Source organism: Papio anubis, chromosome 1 (assembly GCF_008728515.1).
Source record: "Papio anubis isolate 15944 chromosome 1, Panubis1.0, whole genome shotgun sequence".
In the NCBI taxonomy this organism is placed as follows: domain Eukaryota; kingdom Metazoa; phylum Chordata; class Mammalia; order Primates; family Cercopithecidae; genus Papio; species Papio anubis.
In genome coordinates this window covers 177,619,255-177,641,375 of record NC_044976.1, presented here as the reverse complement: position 1 = coordinate 177,641,375, position 22,121 = coordinate 177,619,255, and positions in this window count along the sequence as shown.

The following is a 22,121-nucleotide window of genomic DNA, read 5'->3' as shown; positions in this document are numbered from 1 at the left end:
TTTAAGCACAAATGCTTTAAACTTTAAGGAATTGGTCTTACCTGAGTCCCATAAATTATATTTTGAGAGCCATTTCTCAGATAATTGATAAATGAAAACAAAATCAAAGGACTGAAATGAGGCAAGAAAGAGAGCTGACGGAATGGGTAAGAGACAGTCAAGAGCATGTTTTGAAGAGTGCCAGCCCCCAAAGGCTGGACTTGTGGTTCTTCTTAGAGATGAACAATCTTGAATCTTCTATTTCAGATTCTTGGCTGGAAACACCTTATCTTAGAGTCAGTCCCTCAAGTTCAGACCTGATCCAAGACACATGTTATTTCTCTACAACCATTGAGTCTGTTAGTGTTGTACACATATTAAATGCTCAATGGTTTGCCGAACAAATCTTCATAGATACTTCAACTCACATATTTATTTATTTATTTATTTATTTTATTTTATTTTTTTTTTTTTTTTGAGACGGAGTCTCGCTCTGCCGCCCAGGCTGGAGTGCAGTGGCCGGATCTCAGCTCACTGCAAGCTCCGCCTCCCGGGTTCACGCCATTCTCCTGCCTCAGCCTCCCGAGTAGCTGGGACTACAGGCGCCCGCCACCTCGCCCGGCTAGTTTTTTTGTATATTTTAGTAGAGACGGGGTTTCACCGTGTTAGCCAGGATGGTCTCGATCTCCTGACCTCGTGATCCGCCCGTCTCGGCCTCCCAAAGTGCTGGGATTACAGGCTTGAGCCACCGCGCCCGGCCTCACATATTTAAATAAAGCTGAACCTGAATGAAGAGATCTCCACGTCTGGATAAGATCCATGCTCTGTTTCCAAAAGGGGCAAAAGTTGGAGGCAGCCAGAGAGTCTTTTTTTGATTTGTTCATAGTTATCTAGTTTTTGAAGGTTGGTTTGTTTGTTGTACTATGTTTTTTATAAAGCTGAATTGACTGCAAAGGTAAAATAAGAATTTCCTTTCCCAGGGCTATATTCATTCTTCCCAACTGAGGTGGAAAATACCAGTATTAGTTTTAGCAGTGCTTGAACCATCTTCTCCCTAATATATTGCTTCTAGAGAGCACAGGGAAATTCTTAAGCCTGGGTAGCCAATATGAAAGATCCAGAAAGAATCAAGTATAATGACAATGTCTGAAAGAATGTGTTCTCTCGGCCGGGCGCGGTGGCTCAAGCCTGTAATCCCAGCACTTTGGGAGGCCGAGACGGGCGGATCACAAGGTCAGGAGATCGAGACCATCCTGGCTAACCCGGTGAAACCCCGTCTCTACTAAAAAATACAAAAAACTAGCCGGGCGAGGTGGCGGGCGCCTGTAGTCCCAGCTACTCTGGAGGCTGAGGCAGGAGAATGGCGTGAACCCGGGAGGCGGAGCTTGCAGTGAGCTGAGATCCGGCCACTGCACTCCAGCCTGGGGGACAGAGCGAGACTCCGTCTCAAAAAAAAAAAAAAGAATGTGTTCTCTCAAGCAAACTGGTCTATCAGAAGGACTAATAGCTTAGGCCTATTTTGCTCACCATTTTAGACGGGCTACTTAATCTCCTAGTGCCTGAGTTTCCTTATCTGTAAAATAGGAATAATAGGCCAGCTGCGGTGGCTCACGCCTGTAATCCCAGCACTTTGAGAGGCCGAGGGGGTGGATCACTTGAGGCCAGGAGTTCCAGACCAGCCTGGCCAACATGGTGAAACCCCGTCTCTACTAAAAATACAACAATTAGCCAGGCAGGATGGCACATGCCTGTAATCCCAGCTACTCAGGAGGGAGACTGAGGCAGAATAGCTTGAACCTGGGAGGCGGAGGTTGCAGTGAGCTGAGATCACACCACTGCACTCCAGCCTGGGTGACAGAGCGAGACAGACACACACACAAAAGGAATAATAAAGAGTGTTGTGAGGATTCAATGAGTTACACATGTAAATACTTGGAAAAGTGCTTGGAACATAGCAAATTTTTGATTAATGCTAGTTTTCATTATTTTTCTTAACCTCATTTTTTCTGAACTTGTAAAATACATTTACACAATAGCAGTCACCTCTCGTTGGGGATTTAGAAATAGTACCCACTATTTATTGAGCATTTATTATGTTCTAGTCCTCTGGCACATGTCTAATTTGACCCTCACACTAATCCTATGAGAAAGTTATTATCATCTGTTTCAGTCAAGAAACTAAGGAGCAGAGAAATAACTTGGCCATACCTAATAAGCGATGGAGCGGGGATTTGAACTCCCACCCTACTGGGCTAGTTCTCTAAGAAAGCAGTTCCTAAAGAAACTGCTTTGTATCCCAACGTGAAACTGAATTTAGTTAAAAATAAGCACACAGGCTAAAGACCTCTTTTCCCTGACTTATCTCCCATAGCATAGATTGCTTGGTGCCTCTCAGAGAATTTCTGCTTAACACCCTGAGATTAGTTGGCCTTGTGGCTCTGATCAGTGGAGTTCTGTTTAATTCAAATCACATGTGAGTATTTTCACTCCAATCATAACGTCAGTTCTAAATCTGTTGGTATGTCACAAAGGCACAAGTTAAAACCCAGGAAAGAACTTGAGCTGTTACTGTTCCCAAGTAGAAACATCCTTAGCAGCTTATCTGAACAGAAGGCCAATCTAAAACCTTGGAGGCTTGCCCAGCCCTGGTTTCCTGTCTAACTGAAAGCAGAGAGCCCAGACACAGAGCCAAGAAGTTCACGCCTGTGGAATCAGCAACCTAAATTTGAGAATTTGGATCAGTAAGATCAACTGCAGCCTGCAGCCAGAGCCATGCTGGAGTCGTGGGCCCAAAGGTCCCAAGAGTGCAAGGAAAAACTTACGAGAAGACTAAAGTAATTGTTAGGAATGAAATCAAAATACAACTAGGCAAACCAACTTCCCAACTGGCAGAGAAGGAGAGGGAAATCTCCCTGGGATTATTTTTATAGATTATTCTGCTATCCTTGGCTTCCAGAAATGATTTTTTGCTGTGTGTGATAATGCTGGTACTGACATGTGCCGAACACTTACCACATCTGTGATACTGTGCTAAGCACTTTACACACTTTACTTCAATCATGAGTGATTACAACTCATGATGGAAAAGACTGGTACACAGCTTCAGAGTTTCCATAGAGGGTGTCATTTTAGCAGAATATTTACTAAAATGAGCCACCCCTGTTCTTAGAGCTATGTCACCTCACCTGGCTATCCTGTTTTCTAGCACAAGGTCACCTTGAGTCAAGATGTTTAGTTTAGTTGTCACATGCCATTGTCACTGTGGGAATAACCCCGTCTGCTTACCTTGGGCGGTGGGAACTTGGCGAACCCAAGGTCCTTCCCCAGATACTTCCAGCTACTTCCCAGTGATGCTTCCTGCCCTGGCTACCCTAAACCTACCGTCAAACTATGTCTCTCTGCTGCTGAAAACCCCTTAATTGCAGTAAACAGGGTAACATTTGTGGGAAGAAAGGGAACTAGTTATCTCTTCACATGTTGTTTTCCTACGGGGACAGCTTTCCTGGATACCCTACAAGAGACTTCATGTCTCATTGGCCAGCATTTGATCATGTACCCATTTCTAAATCCACCAATCACAGGAATGTGACTGCCATGTTTATCTTGGACTAATTGGGATCTGCCTCTAAGCTGGGGATAGGGTCAACTTCCCCAGAATCAAGTGAGTAGAGGTAGATCCCCGAATAAATCAGAGTTAAGAAGGAACGGCTGATGAGACTACACACAGTAGAGCAGCCATCAGTGTCCTATACAGGCCTGCGTATTCCACAAACGTAGTTTCCCTCCCTCCCACCTCATGCCCCAGATGAAGTCTTATTTTCCCTTAAGTATTGCCACTCTGGGTCTGGGTCTTGCGGTTCCCCCAAAAGAAACATCCCTCCTCATATTCCCAATCACTCTTGTAGCTACTTTTATTACAACATTTACATATTTTTTTTCACACGTATCTTCTTTTACACGTATTTCTCCTAGACTGTGAGATCATAGAGACAATGTGTTACTCATTTTTTAAATTTCCAGTACCTAGCATAATTCCTGGGATAAAGTAGGTGCCCAATAAATGGTGGATTGATATGATTTGTGAATTTATTTTATGAAAGTCTATTTCAGCATTACTTAGAATTGGATAGAGCGAGTTTGGTTTTAAAAGTGGGAGAGAAAAAGGAGGATGATAATATTGTTTCATAATCAATTTTTAACCTGCCTAATTCAAAAAAAAGGATGTAAGGAAGCAGGGGTGCTGTGTGTAATGTGCTGTGCTTAATGTTGCTTTTCTTGTATTTCCCACAGCACACAGGACACAGTGGGGATGCAGCATCTTGGACCTCATCCGCCTGTGCTCTAATTCAAAGACAAATATGTTTCCCAACTTGCCCAAGGCTCTGGCAGGGAAAACTCAGATCCCCAAACTCAGGTCGTTCTAGTGCAGCAATAACCAGCTGGGTTTTCAGCAACTTGGATGGAGCCATCTGTTTTCCCAGCCCACATAAAAATATGCACAAGAAGGGTGCAAATCAGCAAATCCACAGCTTCCAGAGGCCCCAGCTGGGATGCGCCCTCCCTTTGGGGACTAATGAAAGGTAAATCCAGTGTCAAAAGACAGAGGGCCAGCAGCAAGACTAAGGAGCTGAGTGAGTCCAGACTCTGGTCACTTTTCTGCCTTTGCCTGGAATAGAGCCCATCTGGCTCTCTGGCCACTGTGCTTGTGTGAAGGGCACTGCAGTGCATGCTGAGTGCCCGGAAAATTACCAGAGGTCTCCCGCCTCTCTCTCTGGGGGCACCAGGAACTGGCCACATAGGAACTCTCTTCTCTGATGCTCTGTGTTCCTCTGACTGCCTGGTCAACCCTTGAGCTTTCACATAATGAGCCTGGTGAGCCCAGGTGGTCAGGAATAGAGGGGCTTTTTGTGTCTTGGTCTTAGAGAAGGGAGCCCCTCAGATTTTCCCACATACTCCCCCTTCCTTTCCTACCACGCCACATCACAGAAGGGAATTTAGAGTCGTCTTGGCTCTCCAGCTAAGACAGAGGACAGTCGATTCCACATGAAAAGCCAAATTAAATGGGGGTGCTGTTACCCAGTCACCCAGGTGCAGATGGCTTTTGGCAGTCCAGTACTGGGCGGTGATTGAGAAGAGTCTGTCTCGAAGTCATTACAGTTAATTGTCACAGAGTTACAGACTCATCTGCAGGCAAAGAGCCAGCTCAAAATCCCCAGGGAATTTTCAGATGGATTAACAAACAAAATGGCGTATGTGTAAAGCAGCTGATTCTCCACAAAGAAATGATAGTATTATTTCTTTACTCTTCATTCCCGGACCCAGGACTACTTTCTAGTCTCTCTCACATCTTGGAAGGCATTTGTCCAATAGGGCTCTGAGTCAGGGGAAAGTATTTTCTTCCTTGTTTTTATCTAGTAGCACAGACACTTTCACCATGGGGTTAATGCATTTTTCATGGTTCCTGGTTCATCTCAGAAAAATGCACATCAACCTGGCCATCCTGTTGACTCAGCAGCATTCACTAAGCCAATATTCCACATAGAAACACTGATGCAGTCTTAACAATGGTAGAGTAAATGGCATCACCACCTGTCTACATACGTAAAACAGGTGCACAGCTGGGAGCTGGAGCCATAGCCTCACTGATATCATAGAAACAGGATCTGTTCAATAGCAATGGTGCTGAGGAGAAAAGCAGCACAGTACTGGACCCTGCACATCACTTGCTTTTCCAGTTTCTTCTTTGATTTTTCTGCTAAGGTTTCTATGATTACTCCTGAGAAGCAGGAATTGCCTGAGAAAGTTATCCTGCTCTTTGGCATAACTGCCGTGCTGGCTCACCGTGCCCCACAAAATCTGCCAGCACAGCGTAGAGGAAGAGAGCTGAGCATCTGCTAAAGTCCCTCCATCACCAGTGATCTGTGCCTGAATTTGTCTTTCCTTGCTACTTAGAGGAAATTTCATTTCCTCTAAGCCTTCTCTATATTACATAGCCCAGAGAAGTACTGGTTAATGAAAAAATGAAAAGCTTGACTTTACAAATGAAGAGGAAAGTGCACTCTTTAAAAGAAAAAAAAAAAAAAAACCCAGGTGCGGTGGCTCACGCCTGTAATCCCAGCACTTTGGGAGGCCGAGGCGGGCGGATCACGAGGTCAGGAGATCGAGACCATCCTTGCTCACACGGTGAAACCGCGTCTCTACTAAAAATACCAAAAATTAGCCAAGCGTGGTGGCGGGCGCCGGTAGTCCCAGCTACTCGAATGGCGTGAACCCGGGAGGCGGAGCTTGCAGTGAGCCGAGATGGCACCACTGCGCTCCAGCCTGGGCGACAAAGCGAGAGACTCTGTCTCAAAAAAAAAAAAAAAAAAAAAAAAAAAAAAAAAGTTGAGGCTAAGTGAACTAATGTGTGCAAGAAAAAAAGAAATTGTTTTGAGCTGTTTCAGAGTAATAATTACGTCACGTTACCATGTTACTGTCTGAAGATACTCGTATTTTGCTTTTTTTTTTTTTTTTTTTTTTTTTGGCGGAGTGTTGTTCAGTTGACCAGGCTGGAGTGCAGTGGCACTATCTTGGCCTCCCGGGTTCCAGCAATTCTCCTGCCTCAGCTTCCCAAGTAACTGGGATTACAGGCATGCACTACCATGCCCAGCTAATTTTTTGTATTTTTAGTAGAGACAGGGTTTCACCTTGTTGGCCCAGCTGGTCTTGAACTCCTGACCTCAGGTGATCCACCTGCCTCGGCCTCCCCCAGTGCTGGGATTACAGATGTGAGCCACCGCACCTGGCCTTATTTTGCGTTTTAGAGCTATTTTCTGTTTAAATTTCTCAGTGTGACTCAAGAGTCTATCATACTGAGTTCATGCTCCCAGTATTTAAAACTGCATGAAAATAATGCAGAAAATAATTTGCTAGCATTGACTTGCTCCCAGAACTTAAACTGATCAAGTAGGACCTCTGAGGAATAATACTTTATACCAGGGGTTGGCAAACTTTTTCTGTAAAAGGCCAGAGTGTAAATATTGTAGGTTTTGTGAGCCATACAGCCTCTGTTGCTGATATTCAATTCTGTCCTTGTAACACAAAAGCAGTCATAGACAACGCATAAAGAAATGGTGTGTCTGTGTTCCAGCAAAACTTTATAAAAACAAGTTGCAGATTAGATTTGACTCACAATTTGTTGATCTCTGCTTTGTAGTAAAGCCCTGATAAATTTTCTTCTTGGGTTAAGTAGTGAGTGGGAGCTTGCCACATCAGAGTCATTTTGGGGAGAAGGCACATCCCCACATGAGAGCCAGCAGGGAATAATTGGGTTTATTTCTCCTACTTTTTAACAATAAGTGACAATTTTGCAGCTATTTTCAGCTTACAAGGAACATAATAACCACTTAAACTTTCAATTCCATAGTATCAGCATAAGGCAGATTATTCCTTATACTAGACTTCCAGTTTCTGGGAATAGCAGGTACATTATCCTACTGAAATGCTGAATATAATACAAAAAGCATCTCCCTTAAAGCATCTAGGAGCTAACAAGATAGAAAGGAATTACGTGACCTAAATGGGAGGAAAATATTAAGCAATTACATAAACAACTTCTGCCCTGATGTATTTGCTGATCCTGCAAAACTGAACTTCCTTTTGACGTTTTCATGGGATGTTCAGTATTTAAAGCCAAAGGCTACATAAGAAAGTCTACTAAGAAATTGTCCATACAATAAACTTGAACCTCAAAGGACCAACCCCAGGAGTAAAAAAGAATCAGAAGTGACACAGCCTTCCTGCATATAAGCAGGTGGCTTTCACATTCTCTGGTGGGTCAAGGACTCTCAAGCCTTGAATTTGTCTTAAGTGGTAGTTCCTCCAGACATCTTTCAGAAGCAAATATAAATTCTTTCTGAAGGAAGGCACCTTCTGTTCATCCTAGGCCTTAGGTACCCCTACAGATGATTTTGTAAACACAAGGACCAATCATATATTAATAGATTCTTTTTTTTTTTTTTTTTTTTTGAGACGGAGTCTCGCTCTGTCACCCAGGCTGGAGTGCAGTGGCCGGATCTCAGCTCACTGCAAGCTCCGCCTCCCAGGTTCACGCCATTCTCCTGCCTCAGCCTCCAGAGTAGCTGGGACTACAGGCGCCCGCCACCTCGCCCGGCTAGTTTTTTGTATTTTTTAGTAGAGACGGGGTTTCACCGGGTTAGCCAGGATGGTCTCGATCTCCTGATCTTGTGATCCGCCCGTCTCGGCCTCCCAAAGTGCTGGGATTACAGGCTTGAGCCACCGCGCCCGGCTATAGATGTTTTTAAATAAAAGAGGTACATAAGTAAACAAAACACCATGATATCAACTAAATTTGAAGATATAATGGCTGCCATTTTTTCAAAACTGATGAAAGATATCAGAGAAGTACTACAAACACCAAGTGGGATAAATACAAAGGAAATCACAATTAGGCTCAAACAGACTTCCAAATACTTCAGCTACTAGAATTATACGAGTTATAGAGCAAGAATGTTTATGATTCTTAAGGAAAAAAATAAAGATCAACTTAGTAGCGGAAAAGCATAACATAATCACAGAGTAGATTTTTCTTTGAAGAACCAGTAGAACATCTACAAAGGGAAAATAGAACAATCAAAAAATTTAAAATTTAATAAATATTTTTAGTAGCAGATTAGACACACCAAAAGAGAGAATTAGATATCAGTAGCCCAATTTTTGGAGAAGAGGTGTTCAATATTTCACAATTAGCAAGTACTTGATAAATGATAAGTTAACTTCTTTGGACCTAAAATTCCACAGACTTCTCAAGGCATGGCTAACTTTGTGGTTAATATGTGTTCATATTGCTAAGGATAAGAGGAAAATGTATCTTCTTTTTTCAATTTTCAATCCAGTTTTGGTGCTACATTCTGCCTCTTAACTAAAAGCTCTTCAAATAACCAGGACTTTGACACCTTTGTCCTGTTTAGGATTTTGGTCTTATGGTCAAATTCACTTTATGTGCCGTGGCTGAATTCAAGTTTTCACCTTCAGTTTCAGTTTGTTCTAACCTCTTTCTAAGTAACTTCACTTTGGCTGAGTTCCGCCCAGATGCCTTCACAAGAACCCCGAGGGTTGGCTTGACAAATTCAATAGGATTTTTGTTGTTTCCTATTATAGAAAATGTAACACTAATTCCAATTACACTTCCCCTCTTAATTTTGTGTTATGATTTTCATGAATCTAAATTCTCTCTATATTTTAAGCCCCATAAGACAGTAACTATGCATTAGATTTACTATTTGCTTTCTCTATTGCTCTTCATTCCCTCTTGGATTGCTAGGATAACTTTCCTTCTGTCCAAAGAATTCCTTTAGGCATTTATTTTACTGTGGGTCCCCTGGTGATGAATTCTGTTTTGGCTTATCCCTAATGATGCATATTTCATTTTCACATCAGTGATGTTTTCACTGAATAAACAACTCTAGGTTGGAATTTTTGTCTTCCATGTTTTATTTCGCCACTTTAAAGATGTCATTGCATTGCCTTCTGGCTTCTATTTCTCTTCGGAAAAAGTAGCTGTCAGTCTTACTGATGTTCCTTTAAGGGTAATGTGTCTTTTTCCTTTGATGCTTTTAAGACTGTAGTTTGCAGAAATTTTATAATCATGAACCTAATTGTGATTTCCTTTGTATTTGTCCCACTTGGGGTTGGTGGTACTTCCCTGATATCTTCTATCAGTTTTGAAAAAATTGCAGCCATTGTATCTTCAAATATTGCTTCTGCATTATCTCTCTCCTTATCTTCTGTACCTCCAATTACATGTATGTTAGACTTTTTCTCTGTGTTCTGTATAGCCCTCATGATGCTATTTCTGCATTTTTTGGTCTTTTTGCTCAATGAAGTTCAATTTTAATATTTTAACTGAAGTATTTTCTAGTTCACAAACCCCCTTTTTTGCTATGTCTAATAAGTAGTTTGGTCCTAATTTCAGTTGTCTCATTCTTTGGTTCTAGAAGTTTCATTTCATACCTTTTATTATTATTATTATTTATTTTTGTAGCTACATAGTAGGTGTATATATTTATGGGGTACATGAGATGTTTTGAAACAGGCATGCAATGTGAAATAAGCACATCATAGAGAACGGGGTAGCCATCCCCTTAAGCATTTATCCTTTGAGTTACAAACAATCCAGTTACACTCTTTAAGTTATTTTAAATTATATAGTTAAGTTATTACTGACTATAGTCACTCTATCATGCTATCAAATAGTAGGTCTTATTCATTCTTTCTAACTATATTTGTTGTACCCATTAACCATCCCCATCTCTTCCCGCCCCTCCTACCATCCTTCCCAGCCTCTGGTAACCATCCTTCTACTCTTCAATTGTTTTCATTTTTAGATTCCACAAATTAGTCAGAACATGTGATGTCTGTCTTTCTGTACCTGGTTTATTTCACTTAACATAATGATCTTCAGTTCCATCCATGTTGTTGCAAATGACAGGATCTCATTCTTTTTATAGCTGAATAATACTCCATTGTGTATATGTACCACATTTTCTTTATCCATTGATCTGTTGATGGACACTTAGGTTGCTTCCAAATCTTAGCTATTGTAAATAGTGTTGCAACAAACATAGGAGTGTAGACATCTTTTCAATATACTGATTTCCTTTCTTTTGAGTATATACCCAGCAGCGGGATTGCTGGATTCCACTGGTAGCTCAATTTTTAGTTTTTTAAGGAAACTCTAAACTGTTCTCCATAGGGGTTGTACTAATTTACATTTCCACTAACAGTGTTTGAGGGTTCTCTTTTCTCCACATCCTCGCCAGCCTTTGTTATTGCCTGTCTTTTGAAATATAAGCCATTTTAACTGGGTTGAGATAAATCTCATTGTAGTTTTTCATTTGTATTTCTCTGATAATCGGTGATGTTGAGCAACTTTTGATATGCCTGTTTGTCATTTGTATGTCTTCTTTTGAGAAATGTCTTTTCAAATCTTTTGACCATTTTTGATTGAATTATTAGATTTTTTATAGAGTTGCTTGAGCTCCTTTTATATTCTGGTTATTAATCCCTTGTCAGAGAGTTTGCAAATATTTTCTCCCATTCTGAGCATTGTCTCTTCACTTTGTTGATTATTTGCTTTGCTGTGCAGAAGGTTTTTAACTTGATGTGATCCTATTTATCCATTTTTGCTTTGGTCACCTGTGCCTGTGGGTATTACTTAAGAAATCTTTGCCCAGTCCAACATCCTAGAGAGTTTCCCTCATGTTTTCTTTCAGTTGTTGCATAGTTTTGGGTCTTAGATTTAGGACTTTAATCCATTTGGTTTCATTTTTGTATATGGTTAGAGATAGGGGTCTAGTTTTATTCATCTGTATATGGAGATCCAGTTTTCCCAACACCATTTATTGAAGAGACTGTCTTTTTCCCAGTGCATGTTCTTGACACCTATGTTGAAAATGAGTTTACTGTAGGTATGCGAATTTATTTCTGGGTATTCTATCATTTTCCATTGGTCTTTGTGACTGTTCTTATGCCAGTACCATGCTATTGTGGTTACTAATGCTCTGTGATGTGATTTGAAGTTATGTGATTCCCCCAGATTTGGTCTTTTTACTTAGGATACCTTTGGCTATTCTGGGTCTTTTGTGGTTTCATATAAATATTAGAATATTTTTTTCTATTTTTGTGAAGAATGTCATTGGTATTTTGGTAGGAATTTCATTGAATCTGTGGGATTGCTTTGGATGGTATAGACATTTTAACAATATTGATTCTTCCAGTCCGTGAACATAGGATATGTCTCCTTTTTGTGTGTGTCATCTTCAATTTCTTTCATCAATGTTTTAGTTTTTATTATAGAAATCTTTCACTTTTTTGGTTAGTTTAATTTCCAGGATTTAATTTTATTAGCATCTGTTATAAGTGGGATTACTTTCTTGATTTCTTTTCAGAATATGTGCTATATTTTCAGAATATATGCATATTTTCTATATGCTATATCAGTAGCATATAGAAATGCTACTGATCTTTGCATATTGATTTTGTGCCCTGCAATGTTACTGAATTTGTTTATTGGTTCTAATAGGTTTTTTTTTTTTTTTGGTAGAGTCTTTGGATTTTTCCAGATATAAGATCATATTATTTGCAAACAAGGATAATTTGACTTCTTCCGTTCCAATTTAGATGCCTTTCATTTTTTTCTCCTGTCTGCTTGCTCTAAATAGGACCTCCAGTACTATGGTGAATAACAGTGGTGAAAGTGGGCATCCTTGTTGTGTTTCAGATCTTAGAAGAAAGAATTTCAGTTTTCTCCATTCAGTATGATACTAGTTGTGGGTCTGTTTTATATTGCTTTTATTATGTTGAGGTATTTTACCTCAATACCCAGTTTGTTTAGTGTTTTTATTATGAAGGGATGTTGAATTTTATCAAATGTTTTTTTAGCATCAATTGAAATGACCATATGGTTTTTATCCTTTATTCAGTTGATATGATGTATCACATTGATTGATTTGCATATGTTGAACCATCCTTGCATCCCAAGGATAAATCCCACTCAGTTGGGATGAATGATCTTTTAATGTATTACTGCATTTGATTTGCTAGTATTTTGCTGAGGATTTTCACATCAATGTTCACCAGGGATATTAGCATTTAGTTTTCTTCTTTGATGTGTCTTTATCTGCTTTTGGTATCAGGATAATACTGGCATCATAGAATGGGTTTGGAAGTATTCCTTTTTCCTTTATTTTTTGGAATAGTTTGAGTAAGATTGGTATTAGTTCTTCTTTAAATGTTTGCTAGAATTCAACGGTGAAGTCATCAGGTCCCAGGTTTTTATTTACTGGTAGGCATTATATTAGAGCTTCTATCTTGTTACTTTTATTAGTCTATTTAGGTTTTGAATTTCTTCCTGGTTCAATCTTGGTAGGTTGCATGTATGTAGGAATTTGTTCATTTCTTTTCTATTTTCCAATTTATTCACATATAGTTGCTCATAGTAGCCACTAATGATCCTTTGAATTTCTGCAGTATCAGTTGTAATGTCTCTGTTTTCATTTCTGGTTTTATTTATTTGAATTTTCTCTCTTTCGTTCTTAGTTATTCTGGCTAAAGGTTTGTCAATCTTAACGTTTAACTTTTCAAAAAACCAACTTTTTGTTTCATTGATCTTTTGTGTTTTTTAAATTTCAATTTCATTTATCTTTGCTCTGATTTTATTATTTATTTTCTTCTACTAGTTTTGGGTTTGGTTTGCTCTTGCTTTTCTGGCTTTTAAAGATGCATCATTAGATTATTCATTTGAAGTTTTTCCTCTTTTTTGATGTAGGAATTTATAGCTATAAACTTCCATTTTAGCACTGCTTTTGCTGTATCCCATAGGTTTTTGTATGTTATGTTTCCATTATTATTTGTTTCAAGAAATTTTTCAATTTCCTTCTTAATATCTTTATTGACCTACTGGTCATTCAGGAGAATATTGTTTAATTTTTATGTATTTGTGTGGTTTCCAAAATTCCTCTTGTTATTAATTTCTCGTTTCATTCCATTGTGGTCAGAGAAAATGCTTGATATTATTTTGATTTGTTCCAATGTTTTAAGACTTGTTTTGTGATTTAATATATGGTCTATCCTTGAGAATGATCCATATGCTGAGGAAAGGAATGTGTATTCTGTAGCTCTTACATGAAATGTTCTGTAAATATCTATTAGATCCATTTGGTCTACAGTACAGATTAAGAATGATGTTTCTTTGTTAATTTTCTGTCTAGAAGATCTATCCAATGCTGCAAGTGTGCTGCTGATGTCTCCAGCTATTATTGTATTGGTGCCTATCTCTCTCATTAGCACTAATAAAATTTTCTTTATATATTTGGGTGCTCCAATGCTAGGTGCGTATATATTTATAATTGTTATATCATCTTGCTGAATTGAACCCTTTATCATTATACAGTGACCTTCTTTGTCTCTTCTTACAAGATTTTTGTCTTAAAATCTATTTTATCTGATATAAGTATAGCAACTCTTGCTCTTTTTTTGCTTCCATTTGCATGGAATATCTTTTTTCATCCTTTTATTTTTAGTCTATGTGTGTATTTATAGGTTAAGTGTGTTTCTTGTAGGCAACAGCTCAATGGATATTGTTTTTTCATCCATTCAGCCAGTCTCTGTCTTTCGATTGGAGAGTTTAGTCCATTTACATTCAATGTTATTATTGATAATTAAGGACTTACTCCTACCATTTTATTATTTGTTTTCTGATGGTTTTATGGTCTTCTCTTTCATCTTTCCTTCCTGTCTTCCTCTAGTGAAGGTAATTTTCTCTGGGCATATGTTTTAATTTCTTACTTTTTATTTTTTGTGTATCCACTGTATGTTTTTTGGTTTGAGGTTATCATGAGATTTGCAAATACTATCTTATAAGCCATTATTTTAACCTGATAACAACTGAACACTATTTACATAAACAAACAAACAAGCAAAAAGAAAACTAATAAAAACTCTATGCCTTAATTTCATCCAACTGCTTTTAACTTTTTGTTGTTTCTATTTATATCTTTTTGTATGGAGTATATCTTCAAAAGTTGTTGTAGTTATCATATTTTATTAGTTCATTGTTTAATCTTTCTACTTAGGATAAGAGTAGTTTACACATCACAGTTACAGCGTTATAATATTCTGTGTTTTTCTGTGTATTTACTATTACCAGTGAGTTTTGTTTCTTCTGGTGATTATTGCTTCTTAATGTCCTTTCTTTTCTGATTGAAGTACTCTCATTAACATTTCTTGTAGAACAGGTCTAGTATTGATAAAATCATCTCTCAACGTTTTTGTCCAAGAAAGCCTTTATTTCTCCTTCACATTTGAAGGATATTTTCATCAGATATACTATTCTAGGGTAGACTTTTTTTTCCTTCAGCACTTTAAAAATGTCATGCCAGTATTTCATGGCCTGTAAGGTATCCACTGAAAAGTCTGCTGCCAGACATATCGGAGCTCCATTGTATGTAATTTGTTTTTTCTTGCTGCTTTTGGGATCCTTTCTTATCTTTGACCTTCGGGAGTTTGAATATTAAATGCCTTCAGGAAGTCTTTGGGTTAAATCTGCTTGGTGTTCTATAATCTTCTTGTACTTGGATATTGATATCTTACTCTAGGTTTGGGACGTTCTTTGTTATCATCTCCTTGAATAAACTTTTTACCCTTATCTCTTTCTCTACCTCGTCTTTAAGGCCAATAATTCTTGGGTTTGCCCTTTTGAGGTTATTTTCTAGATCCTATAGGCATGCTTCATTGTTTTTTATTATTTTTTTCTTTTTTCTTCTTTTCCTTTTTTTTTGAGACAGAGTCTTGCTCTGTCATCCAGGCTGGAGTGCAGTGACATGATCTCAGCTCACTGCAACCTCTGCCTCGCAGGTTCAAGTGATTCTCCTGCCTTAGTCTCCCTTCTGAGTAGCTGAGATTACAGGCACTTGCCACCATGTCCAGCTAATTTTTTTATTTTTAGTAGAGATGGGGTTTCATCATGTTGGCCAGGCTGGTATTGAACTCTTGAGTTCAGGTGATCCACCCACCTCGGCCTCCCAAAGTGCTGGGATTACAGGCATGAGCCAATGCACCCAGCCTTTTATTATTTTTTCTTTTGTCTCCTCTGATTGTGTATTTTACAATAGCCTGTCTCCAAGCTCAGTAAATCTTTTTCCTTTTTTCTTTTCTTTTTTTTTTTTTTGAGATGGAGTTTCACCCTCATTGCCCAGGCTAGAGTGCAATGGTGCGATCTCAGCTAACTGCAGTCTCTGCCTCCTGGGTTCAAGTGATACTCCTGTCTCAGCCTCCTGAGTAGCTGAGATTACAGGCACCCACTACCACGCCTGGCTAATTTTTGTATTTTTAGTAGAGAGAGGTTTTCACCATGTTGGTCAGGCTAGTCTCAAACTCCTGACCTTGGGTGATTCACTCTCCTCAGCCTCCCAAAGTGCTGGGATTACAGGTGTGAGCCACAGCACCTGGCCCAAGCTCACTAAATCTTTCTTCTGCTTGATCAATTCTGCTATTAAAAGACTCTGATGCTAGTGTGCTAATTATATTTTTTAGCTCCAGAATTTCTGCTTGGTTCTTTTTATTTCAATCTGTTTGTTAAATTTATCTGATAGAATTCTAAATCCCTTCTCTGTGTTATCTTGAATTTCTTTGAGTTTCCTCAATGTAGCTATTTTGAATTCTGTATCTGAAAGGTCACATATCTCTGTTTCTCCAGGATTGGTCCTTGGTGCCTTATTTACTTCATTTGGTGGGGTCATGTTTTCCTGGATGGTGTTGATGCTAATAGATGTTCTTCAGTGTCTGGGCATTGAAGAGTTAATTATTTATTGTAGTCTCCACTGTCTGGGCTTATTTGTGGCTGTCCTTCTTGGGAAGGCTTTCTAGATATTTGAAAGAACTTGCATGTTGTTAACTAAGCTGTATCTACTTTAGGGGGCACCCCAAGCCCAGTAATGCTGTGGTTCTTGCAGACTCACAGAGGTACACCTTGATGGCCTTAGACAAGATCTAGGAGAATTCTCTGGATTCCCAGGCAGAGACTCTTGTTCTCTTCCCTTACTTTCTCCAAAACAGTCTCTCTCTCTCTCTCTCTCTCTCTGCTCTGAGCCACCTAAAGCTGGGAGTGGAGTGACACAAGCACCCCTGTGGCTACCACCACTATGACTGTACTGGGTCTGACCTGAAGCCAGTACAGCACTAAGTTTTGCCCAAACTGTGCTGTAATCACTCCCTGGTTACTGCTAATGTTTGCTTAAGGCTCTGGGACTCTAATCAGCAGGTGGCAAAGCCGGCTAGGCCTGTGTTTTTCCCTTCAGGATGGTGAGGTCCTCCAGGCCCTGGATAGGTCCAGAAGTGCTGTATAGGAATCAGGGATAAGAGTCAAAAGCCTTAGAAGTCTTCCTTTGTGTTCTATTGCATTGTGGCTGAGCTGGCATTCAAACCCCCAGATGCAGTCCTTTCCACTTTTCCCTCCCCTTTCCAAAAGCAGAGGAGCCTCACCCCATATCCATCCACCCTAGACCACCAGGAGTATTGCCAGACTACCAGACAGTGTTCCTTTAAGGCCCAAGGGCTCTTAAGTCTGCCTGGCCTGGGACTCACCAATCAGGGCAGTGGCCTACCCTCTGGCCCATGGCAGGTCCAGAAATGCTATCTGAGAGGTAAGTCCTAAAACTGGGGACCCCAAGAGCACACCTGATGCTCTGCCCCGCCATGGCCATGCTGGTACATGAAGCCAGAAAATTTCAGAGGCTCACCAAGGCCCTCAGTGTAGTACCTGGGTATCGCTGCTGGTTATTCAGGGCACAAGGGCTCTTCAGTTAGCAGGTGATTAATGCTTCCGGGACTGGATCCTTTCCTTCAAGGCAGTAGGTTCCCTTCTGACCCAGGGTGTGTCTACAAATGTGATCTGGGATCTGGGGCCTGGAACGAGGAGGAGAGTCATGACTCTGTCCCATGCCCTATTCAGCCAGCTGTGGCTGAGCGGGTATCCAAGACGGAAGACAAAATCCTCCCCACTCTTTCCTCTCCTCTCCTCAAGCGGAAGGAAGGGGTCTCTTTTGGAGTCACAAGTTGTGCAGCCTGTGTTTAGGGGAGGGATGATGCCAGCACTCCCTTGGCTGTCCCAGCTGTTGTCTCAGTATGTTGCATGCCCCCCAGTCCACTGTCTCTGGGCATAGTTCAGCACTAGCACTCACCTAAGAGTTGCAGTCCTTATGGCCTAGACTGCCTTTCAAGTTTACTTGAAGACACGAAGCACTGTAGCCCTCTACGGTGAGGTTTGCAGGCACTCAAGTTCTAACAGCTGGGACTGATTCCCCTCTGGCTAGGGCTGGTTTAAATATGCCCTCTGTGGATGGGTGTCAGCTGAGTTTGGTCTGGTTTTCCTTTCTGCTGTAACAAGACGGTACTGAGTTCAATGTCTCACAGCTGCTGTGTTCTCCCCCGTGCCCGCCCCCCCCCGCCCCCCATGCTCTCTCCACAACTCTGTTGCTGCTGGGGGTTGGGGAGGGGTGGTATCAGCAATTCAGGACTGTTTTTTTCTGTCTCTTCAGTGCCTCTTTCAGCAATATGAAGTTAAAACCAGGTACTCTGAGTGCTCACCTGATTTTTTGGTTCTTATGAAGACGTTTTTCCTGTGTACGTAGTTTCTAACTTGGCATCCTTGCAAGGGTGGGAAGAAGATCTGTGGGGCCTTCTATTCCACCCTCTTTCTCTGTCTCTCATTTGATGCTGTTACGAACTTTGGTTCTCTGGTGAAATTTTTCCCTCTTGATGTCTGGTTTTCTTTTTTAAAAAATTTGAAATGTGATTGTACGTATTTATGAGGTACAGTTTGACGGTTTGAGACATGTGTGTTGTATAATGATCCAATCAGGGTATTTAGTGTATCCTTCACCTCATGCATTTATCATTTCTTTGTGATGAGAACATTCAAAAGGCTCTCTTCTAGCTATTTTGTAATATACAATGCCTTGCTGTTAACCATTTTCATCCTGCTATGCAATAGAACACCAGAACTTATTTCTTCTATCTAATCGTAACTTTGTACCCCTTGACCAACCTCTCCCCATTGTCTGCTCCCCTGTTTCCTCCCTAGTCTTTGGTAACCACTATTCTACTCTTTGCATCAATGAAATCAATTCTTTTCTTTTCTTTAAGATTCTACACATGAGTGAAATCATACAGTATTTGTCTTTCTGTGCCTGGCTTATTTCACTTAACATGAGGTCCTTCAATACCATCAATATAGTCACAAGTGGCAAAATTTTATGTTTTTTTTTTTTTTTATAGCTGAACAATGTCCCACTGTGTATGTATACTACATTTTCTTTATCCATTTATCAATTATTGAACACTTGGGTTGATTCCATATCTTAGTGATTGTAAACAGTGCTGCAATAAACAGGTAACATAGATACCTCTTTGTCTACAAATTTGATTTCCTTTGAATATACACTCAGTAATGGGATTGCTAGATTACATGGAAGTTCTATTTTTAACTTTTAAAGGAATCTTGATACTATTTCCCTAGTGGCTGTACTAATTTACAATCCCACTAATAATGTGTAAGGGTTCCCTTTTCACATCCTTGCCGACACTTGTTTTCTTATGTCTTTTTAATGAAATCCATTCTAACTGGAGTGAAATGGTATCTCATTGTGGTCTTGATTTGTGTTTTCCTGATGATTAGTGTTGTTGAGCATTTCTTCATGTACATGTTGGCCAACTGTGTCTTCTTTTGAGAAATGTCTATTAAGGTATTTTGTTCATTTTTAAGTTGAGTTTTTTTTGTTTTTTGTTGCCGTTAAGTTCTTCATATATTCTGGATATTAACCCCTTGTCAAACGTGTGGTTTGCAAATATTTTCTATTCTGTAGGTTCTTGCTTCACTTTGTTTCCTCTGCTGTGCAAAAGCTTTTCAGTTTGATATAGTTCTATTTGTCTATTTTTATTTTTGTTGTGGCATCTATTTTTCTTGAGCATATTAATCAGTTTTCTAAAAGTCCATATCTCATAGTTCTAATATCTGAGTTAACTATGAATCTGTTTCTCTTGTCTTGTTTTTAAATTGTTTCTTAATATGTATAGTAATAGTTTATTGAATGTACAGAATTTTTAATGCGAAACTGTAGACATTTAGAATTATGTTGTCTTGCGCGTCCATGTGAAGAGACCACTGAACAGGCTTTGTGTGAACATACAGCTTTTTAATCACCTGAGTGCCGGCAGGCTGAGTCCAAAAAGAGAGTCAGCGAAGGGAGATAAGGGTGGGGCCATTTTATAGGATTTGGGTAGATAAAGGAAAATTGCAGTCAAAGGGGGGTTGTTCTCTGGCGGGCAGGAGTGGGGGGGGGTCACAAGATGCTCAGTGGGGGAGCTTTTTGAGCCAGGAAAAGGAATTTCACAAGGTAATGTCATCACTTAAGGCAAGGACCCGCCATTTTCACTTCTTTTGTGGTGGAATGTCATCAGTTAAGCAAGCACAGGGCATTTGCACTTCTTTTGTGATTCTTTAGTTACTTCAGGCCATCTGGGCGTATACGTGCAAGTCACAGGGGATGCGATGGCTCGGCTTGGGCTCAGAAGCCTGACACCCTTGTCAAATGTGTAGTTTGCAAATATTTTCTTCTATTCTGTAGATTCTCGCTTCACTTTGTTTCCTCTGCTGTGCAAAAGCTTTTCAGTTTGATATAGTTCTATTTGTCTATTTTGATTTTTGCTGTGACATCTATTTTTCTTGAGCATATTAATCAGTTTTCTAAAAGTTCATATCTCATAATTCTCATATCTGAGTTAACTATGAATCTGTTTCTCTTGTCTTGTTTTTAAATTCTATTTCTTGATATGTATAATAATAGTTTATTGAATGTACAGAATTTTAATGAGAAACTGTAGACATTTAGAATTATGTTGTCTTTCTCCAGAGAAATTTATCCTATCCTCTACAGACAGCTATAGGAAAGGAGATCACATTGATAAAACCAAGGAGTGAGCTGATGCAAGTCTGTTGTAACCTTAGTAAGGCTTTGTATATCCCTGGCACACCAACTGAGAGCCTAGGGTTTTGACTAAAGCTCTGCCTCCTTGGCAGATCCTGCAGAGCTCCATTTTCTATCTCCTAAGGAGATATCCCCATGAGACTGCCCCAAATTCTTTTTTGTTTTTCACCTGCTTTCTGCTTTACCTTTTAACCGCTTATCTATGCATCTTACAAATTTAACAACCTAGGTGAAAGCGAATTTAACACTCCCAGGTGAAACAACAGATTTAACACCTCTAGGTGAAAGCCAGAGTATTGTCATGCCTCTCCTCTCTCAGAGATCTTGGCTTCTCAGGTCCTGTCTCCCTTGGCAGTCCTAAACTCTAATATTTTTCTCTCTATGAGATTGCTGGAAGCTCTGCTGGCTCTGCCTCTTAATATCCACCTTCTGCTCAATTCTCAACCTTTTTTCATGCCAAAAATTAGTAAAATCCCTGAATATGGCACAGAGGACATTGGGGTCCTCTCAATTAGTTTCTTTCTTCTCTTGGATATTGGCATCTCACATCCTGGATGTCCTGGCTGCTCTTTGATAAGACATATGTAGCCGGGTGCGGTGGCTCAAACCTGTAATCCCAGCACTTTGGGAGGCCGAGACGGGCGGATCACGAGGTCAGGAGATCGAGACCATCCTGGCTAACAAGGTGAAACCCCGTCTCTACTAAAAAATACAAAAAACTAGCTGGGCGAGGCGGCGGGCGCCTGTAGTCCCAGCTACTTGGCAGGCTGAGGCAGGCGAATGGCGTAAACCCGGGAGGCGGAGCTTGCAGTGAGCAGAGATCCGGCTCCAGCCTGGGCGACAGAGCGAGACTCCGTCTCAAAAACAAGAAAGAAAAAAAAAAGACATATGTATTTTGTATTTTATATGGATTTTTCCAGGTGTTTTCAATAACAGACTTGTTCTGCCTCAAGATACTCTATCATGGCCAAATTAAAATGTTTCCTATAACAGAAATATATAATTTTTCTCTTTCTGCTTCCATCTTTCCAAAATTGGCTTTTGGTTCTAATACATGAGAATTATCTTCCAATACTACTTAAACGTTTAATGACTTTGACACCTTAGGGCTGAGCCTCCCTAGTTCATACTTCTGATTATATCCAGAGTTTCAAATAAGAGAATGTAGCTGTCACGTATTTCCTGAGTTATGAACTTCTAATCTAATGTCCGGGAAGCATATTTCCTTAATCTGAGTTTTCAAGCTTCAGGTTAACCTCTGCTACCTTCCAAGTTTTGCAGATGTAGTGAAGTTCTTCCTGTTGTTCATAAGCAGGGTTTCCTTATTTATTCTGCAACCATTTATTTGACCCCAACAATTTCTTGGTTATTTCCTTTTGAGCCTACATGTTTGTTATAAAATTCCTCAAAATGAGGAAAATATGAGACAATTCTATGTAAATCTGTTCATATATCATTGCTATTTTCACTTTCTTTTGTGATTCCTTTAAAAAGTATCTTTTAACTATATTTGGAATTCATCCAATGATGCCCATTTATTACAACTGCATTAGGCATTATTAAGTCAATTAAAATATATAATTCAGTAGGCAGTGCATT